This window comes from Sinohyriopsis cumingii, chromosome 5, assembly GCF_028554795.1.
Source record: "Sinohyriopsis cumingii isolate HCF-2022 chromosome 5, ASM2855479v2, whole genome shotgun sequence".
Taxonomy (NCBI): domain Eukaryota; kingdom Metazoa; phylum Mollusca; class Bivalvia; order Unionida; family Unionidae; genus Sinohyriopsis; species Sinohyriopsis cumingii.
Genome location: NC_142965.1, coordinates 134,489,622 through 134,496,690, shown reverse-complemented (window position 1 = coordinate 134,496,690; position 7,069 = coordinate 134,489,622).

The window sequence follows — 7,069 nt, the reverse complement described above, 5'->3', positions numbered from 1 at the left end:
AAAGAATCTCAAATTCATAGTCAGGATCGCTATTCTTGATCTTGGTAGACAGAATCCTGGGCTCAGTGAACGATGGGATGAAGTTCCAAAAGTTTCCTGCCAAGATCCCTTTAGGCCGACGGAAAGTTAAGATCTTTTTCCAACTCAGCTCTTCCTCTAAGATAACATATCCAGCTCCGCATTGCCATGATTGGCATCAATGTACGTGAGCGCAATTCAGTTTCGCTCATCGCTGTTTTCAGTTAATAATAATAATAATAATAATAATAATAATAACAATAATAACAACTACAATGACAGTCGTGCATGGACGTGTGAAACCAGTTCGCGTAGTTAACCCGAGAAAACATGTGTACACGGCCTATTACGGAAGTGAGCTTGTTCGTGATTATTCGATAGCGCACCAAAATCAGTCAACGTCTTATCGTCACGCGCTGCACCCATCGCTAAAATTTTCGATGCTAGTTGTAAATAGTGTTAAAAGTGCCGCTGTGAATCGATTGAATCAACTGTGCTCGCAGGCAGCTAAGACGCTTCGAGTTCGAATCCGACGAAAATTATTTTCAAAAACAGTTCCAGTTATATCGCCATCGATGGTGGCACCAAATGTTTAACGCAGTATTGTGTATAGACACCGAGGCCAATCACTGAATCGTAGAATAGGTACAGATGAGAGACTGGGGGAGAAAATGGCCAGAAAGAAGCATGCAAAATGATGGGCAGGTAGAAAAATATGAAATATATCTTACTTTACGATTTGCCACACTTTCGTCTAACTTTTGGCGCTTTCCAACCGTGTTCCATATTTCGTGATATCAATAATAATAATAATAATAAAAACAGCAACAACTTTATTTTCTAGGGATAAAACATTTGGTTCTGAATCAATCAACCGATCTTATGCAGTCCCAAATAATAGAATATTAAACTATCAATGCAACATATGCTGAAAAAAAACAATTTAACTCTACAAAGTCGGACACTTCACATTTTGGTTGTTTGTATTGGTTTCGCTTCATTTTTCAGTACGTAGTAGGCTATACATGCAAACCAGTATATTAGATGGAGGGGGAACCCCAGAAGAACCACCGACCCATGCGAAGCTACTGGCAAGCTTTCTCACATACCCATGTCGGCCGATCCGACACTTGAACCCACGTGGACAAAGGAGAGATGTCAGTGATCTGTAAAGGCGAGCGTCTTAGAGCACTCGCCCACTAGGGGCCACGATACACTCAAATGTAACCATACATACATACATACATACATATATACATACATACATACATACGTACGTACGTACATACACAAACGCACACACACACATACACACACACACACATACATACATACATGTAGCCTGTAATCCCACAACCCATACACTCTCTCGACCATGCACGTGTCACAAAAACATTATTCTTCGAAATTGGTGGTATTGCTATGTATATCTATATTGTGTGTTTAATCTTGTCCAAGATTCAAGACTATATTTTAAGATAATGATCATTTGTAAGCAGCACGTTTACTTAGATCTGAGTTCAGGACATTGGTTTGCCCTTGGAAACAACAATGCTCTACCTGATATTTCTCAGTTGAGTCGCTAAATTTAAGTAAGCAGACCTGACCTTGTTGACATTAAGATGATACAGTTTTTCTCAAAAAAGTTTATTGCCACATACGTCAAAAATCTTTACATAACAATTAGTATTTCTATTAGCACCGGTCTCGTGTGGGACTAATTTTAGTTGTGTTATAATTAGAAAGGATTTATTCATTCAAATTGTTCAAAGTGAGTATTAACCTTTGGACTAAATCACAAGTTTTCGGCACATTGAACTTTAGAATTCATTCATATCATACTAGAATTCATTCTGAACACAATTTGGTATGAATACTTTACTCTTACCCTGACTGTGAGTTAGGTAGATGATTGTGTATTGTACTTGTACTTGTACTTGAGCCGATTCTTGGAGTATTTTTGGTGAGATTTCATCTAGTCTTGCTTTTGATTGATTGACTGATTGGATTTAGGTCGCGTGCGCCCGGACGGGTTTATTCCCGCACAGCGGGATGCTAAATGTTCCTGGGGGAAGAAATTAGTGTCACATCTCCCAGGCGTTTTTGTAATAATTTAGCCGTCAAGTCGTAGGACTATAAGTCTCTAACGACCTGAATGAAGGGCTTTCATGAGTGGGAATGGGCCTAACACACACTCATGTTAACAATGAATTGATTTCAGTCCGTATCATCTGTACTAGGTGTTGACTCAAGCAGTATGTAACACCCGTTGCGATTGGTCGCAACGATGACACCACATCAGGATATCTAGCTTTAGGCTGGCGGAAATTGTTCCACATCTCCGCCGTTATACGATGTCCGAGAGAGGCAAGAGAGCAAGGAACTTGGCAAGCCAGTCATGGATGTCGTGCACTCCCAAGAACGTCAGTCCGTACTTAGTCAAATTTAGTCTAGTTGTACCAATGGACAATAAAAAATGCCAATAATGTGTTAGCCACCTGTGCAATTGGGTCAAATCAAAACATGTTGCAAAATGTTCCTACATCTTAACAAACGTAAAAATTCTAGTACATAGTGTACGTTGTAGATGCCCTACACATTTTTAATAACTAATATGTCTAAGCGACACATACAAAGTTTGGTCTCTGTTAGGTCACAAAAGATTTGAATTCTGAACCAGTGGATTGACAGATCTAGTTAGTGTACATAATAGTTTTATCGAAACGGGATACCAAGCCAAAATGGTTCCCTGGATAAGAGACAGTATTGGTAGCCCTTAGAAGGGCTTTTTTTAGCAGAAGTTCCCCGATTTTCTTCTGCTTCTTTACATTTCTCCACAGTCCTTTTTCCTCTCAGGTAATTTCGGGGAAATGGTAGCTGTGTAGCGGTCTGACATTGACTTCAACGTCATTCCGGCAACTCCTGCGACGCCGTTGGTGCCAAGCTGTATCGGCATTCGTCTTTCCATTGGGCCCACCAGCTGCGTGGAGAGGGGGGATCTGCTGCTTGGACAAAGCTGATTCTCCATACCACCATGCCGAGGCTTCATAGCTCCACTGGACAGGACACTCCAGCGTCGTCGTACGGCGTCGGCACAACACGAGAAGTAGCAGCTTACCGGTTCTAAGTCAAAGCTCGATTGGCGTAGAGCTTGGCGCCAGGGGTTACTTCTGACGGTGGGAGAGATCACCAGGTCTCACTGGACAGTTACCGTCCGCCTCAAGCTCGGCAGTCCCCAGTCAGTAAGGTGCTGCCCGCCATGGCCTGCCTCCTTCACTGGGTACGTGGAGCGTAGAGAACCATCTCGACAAGTGGGCCACAAAACTCCGCACCAGGAAAGACTAAAAGAAGAAATAAGAAGACTCCAACTCTTCGTTTTGCAACCTGGAACATCAGGACCATGTGTCCTGGATTGACCGCTGACCTACAACAGATCGACGATGCACGGAAGACTGCCGTCATTGACAGAGAACTCTCCCGACTGAACATCGACATTGCCTGCCTCCAGGAGACCCGACTAGCTGACAGCGGCACCATCAGGGAAACCAATTACACGTTCTTTTGGCAGGGGAAGCCCTCGGATGAACCTAGGCAGCATCGTGTAGGCTCTGCCGTAAAGAACACGCTAATCGCCTTCTTTGAACCTCCATCAACAGATACTGAGATAATCCTTGCCCTCCGTCTGTCAACATCCTTAGGCCAGGTCAACATCTTCAGCGTGTACGCCCCAACCCTCTGTTCCACCCACGAGGAGAAAGACAAGTTTTATGAGGCTATGGATCAGGCAATATCCAGTATCCCCAACAATGAAAGCCTTTACTTACTAGGAGACTTCAATGCTAGAGTGGGAGCTGACCATGAGGCCTGGTCCACCTGTCTCTGCTTTTACGGAAGGGGCAAGATCAACGAGAATGGTCAGCGACTGGTGGAGATGTGCTGCTCCCACAGCCTATGTGTGACCAACACTTTCTTCAAATGCAAGGAGATCCACCAGGTGTCGTGGAGACACCCACGTTCACGCCATTGGCACCAGCTAGACCTCGTCATCACCAGGTGTGCAGAACTGGCCAGTGTTCTCACGCAGCTACCACAGTGCCGATTGCGACACCAACCATTCCCTCGTGGCCAGCATGGTGCGAATATTACCCAAGAAGCTGCACCACGCCAAGAAGGGTCACCCACGCATCAACACCTGCTGTGCAAGCAACCCAGAGAAAACACAGCAGTTCATCAGCAAACTGAAGGAAGCCCTCACCAAAGTGACACCTGATGAGACCATTGACCCCAAGTGGTCCCATATCCGTGACTCTGTGTACAATTCCGCCATCACAACTTACGGCAAGAGGGAGCGAAAGAATGTCGACTGGTATAAGGCAAACTGGGAGTAGATGGAGCCCGTATCTGAGGCAAAGGTGAAAGCCCTCCTGGCATACAAGGCTGCACCTAGCCCCAGAACACTACAAGCCCTCAGGATTGCAAGGAACAACGCCCAGAAGACCGCCCGCCGTTGTGCCAACACCTACTGGCTGAACCTTTGCAACAGTATACAGACAGCTGCCGACACCGGGGATACAAGAGGAATGTATGAGGGTATCAAAAAGGCGACAGGCCCCCCCAGCTACAAGATCGCCCCCCTCAAGTCCAAGACGGGTGAAGTCATCACAGACCAGGGGAAACAACTGCAGCGATGGGTTGAGCACTATCTTGAGCTATATGCAACCCACAACAATGTCACTGGAACTGCCCTGGACGCCATTCCAGACCTGCTTGTCATGGAGGAGCTAGACACGTAGCCCACCCTTTAAGAGCTCGGAAAAGCAATCGATTGCCTTGCCTGTGGGAGGGCTCCTGGAAGCGACGGCATTCCGCCTGAAGTCCTCAAGAGCGGAAAACCAGCACTGCTTCAGCCGCTACACATACTCCTATGCCTTTGCTGGGAACAGGGACACATCCCACATGACATGCGTAATGTCAACATCGTCACTTTGTACAAAAACAAAGGAGACCGTAGCGACTGCAACAACTATCGGGGCATCTCCCTCCTCAGCATCGACGGAAAGGCTTTCGCCCCTGTTGCCTTGGCGCGCTTGCAGATCCTAGCCTCCCGCGTCTACCCAGAGTCCCAGTATGGATTTAGAGCTGGCAGATCAACTGTAGACATGATATTCTCACTACGTCAGCTGCAGGAGAAGTGTCGCGACCAGCAGATGCCCCTCTACATTGCCTTCATCGACCTGGTTAGTCGGAGTGGACTCTTCAGACTCCTGCAGAAGATCGGCTGCCCCCCACGTCTGCTTGTTGTCATCATGTCGTTCCACGAGAACATGCACAGCACAGTGTGCTTCAATGGCGCAACATCTGAAGCATTCCCAGTCATCAGCGGAGTCAAACAAGGACCGACGCTCTTTGCCATTTTCTTCTCCATACTTCTCCAGTACGCATTCAAGGACTGAAGCGAGGGAGTATATATCCATACCAGAGCTGACGGCAAGCTGTTCAACATCGCCCGTCTCCGTGCTAAAACTAAAGTCACAGAGGTACTCATCCGTGAATTGCTCTTTGCCGACGATGCAGCCTTGACATCACACACGGAAGATGGACTTCAGCAGCTGGTATGCCGCCTCTCCCATGCATGTAAGGAATTTGAACTGACCATCAGTTTGAAGAAAACGAATGTCATGGCACAGGATACAGACTCCCTTCCCTCTGTCACCATCGATGGGTACAATTTGGAAGTTGTCGAGAACTTCACATGCCTCGGGTCTAACATCTCCAGCCCACTCTCCATTGATTCTGAGGTGAACGGCAGGATTGCCAAGTCAGCAGCAGTGATGGCCAGATTTAACCAGGGGGTCTGGAATAACCCCAACCTCACAGAGAAGACCAAACTGCGTGTCTACCAAGCCTGCGTGCTCAGCTCACTTCTCTACAGCAGCGAAACATGGACCACCTATGCAAGACACGAGAGGAAACTCAACAGCTTCCATCTGAGATGTCTGCGGCGCATTCTGCACATCCAGTGGCAGGACAAAGTACCCAACAAAGAGGTTCTAGAATGCGCCAACATGAACAGCATGTTCTCCATTCTCAGCTAGAGGCGCCTTTGCTGGCTTGGCCATGTCAAGAGAATGGACCCAGGCCGCATTCCCAAGGACCTGTTATATGGGGAGTTAGCAGAAGGTGCGCGACCAACTGGACGACCACATCTGCGCTACAGAGATGTCTGAAAGAAGGATATGAAGACGGCAAACATCAATGTCAACGACTGGGAGAGCTGTGCAAACAACCGTTCCAGTTGGCGTCTAGCTGTCAGGCAGGGAGTACAAAACGCAGAGGAAGAGAGAAAAATAAAACAAGCTGAAAAGAGAGCTAGAAAGAAGGATAAACAAAAGCTTACTTTGGAGTTACGCCATCGTCTCCCGTAGACGGACGCATGTTAAGAAAAATCCACCGCTATACAAAGTCCTCATTATTATGAGTATCATCCACCGCTATACAAAGTACTCAATATTATTAGTATCATCCACCGCTATACAAGCCCTACACACAATACAAGTAGGAGAGATTATGATTTACCCTGCGTTACACAATATATACAAGCCATCAAACTCAAAGAAAGATGACTTCGAGAGTGACATGGAGAAAATTGAAGCATCTATGAAAAACTAACCTACTTTGCAATATCAAATTGCAAAATTTACAGAGATATTTGAATAATGAAGTTTAAATGATAATAACTGATTTTTACAATAAAATCACTTGAACAACAAAGATAGTGAAATGGATATTATATAGCACACGAGTTCCAATCAAAACAATGTCAGTATTTTGTTTACATTTTAAATTTACTCATTTTCCCTTTAAAAAATTATATGAATAGTGATGTACAATAATAAAAGGTGAGAGCTCACTAAGGGACACTCAAATAATTGTCTCAAGCTGAATATATGGAAGAAAACAGTGTGTAAAGTTTCATGAAGACTGTGTATTTGGTTTTCTTTATATGCCATCAGACGGGCCAGTGAAACCTGAATGAATTAAAGGAAAAAAC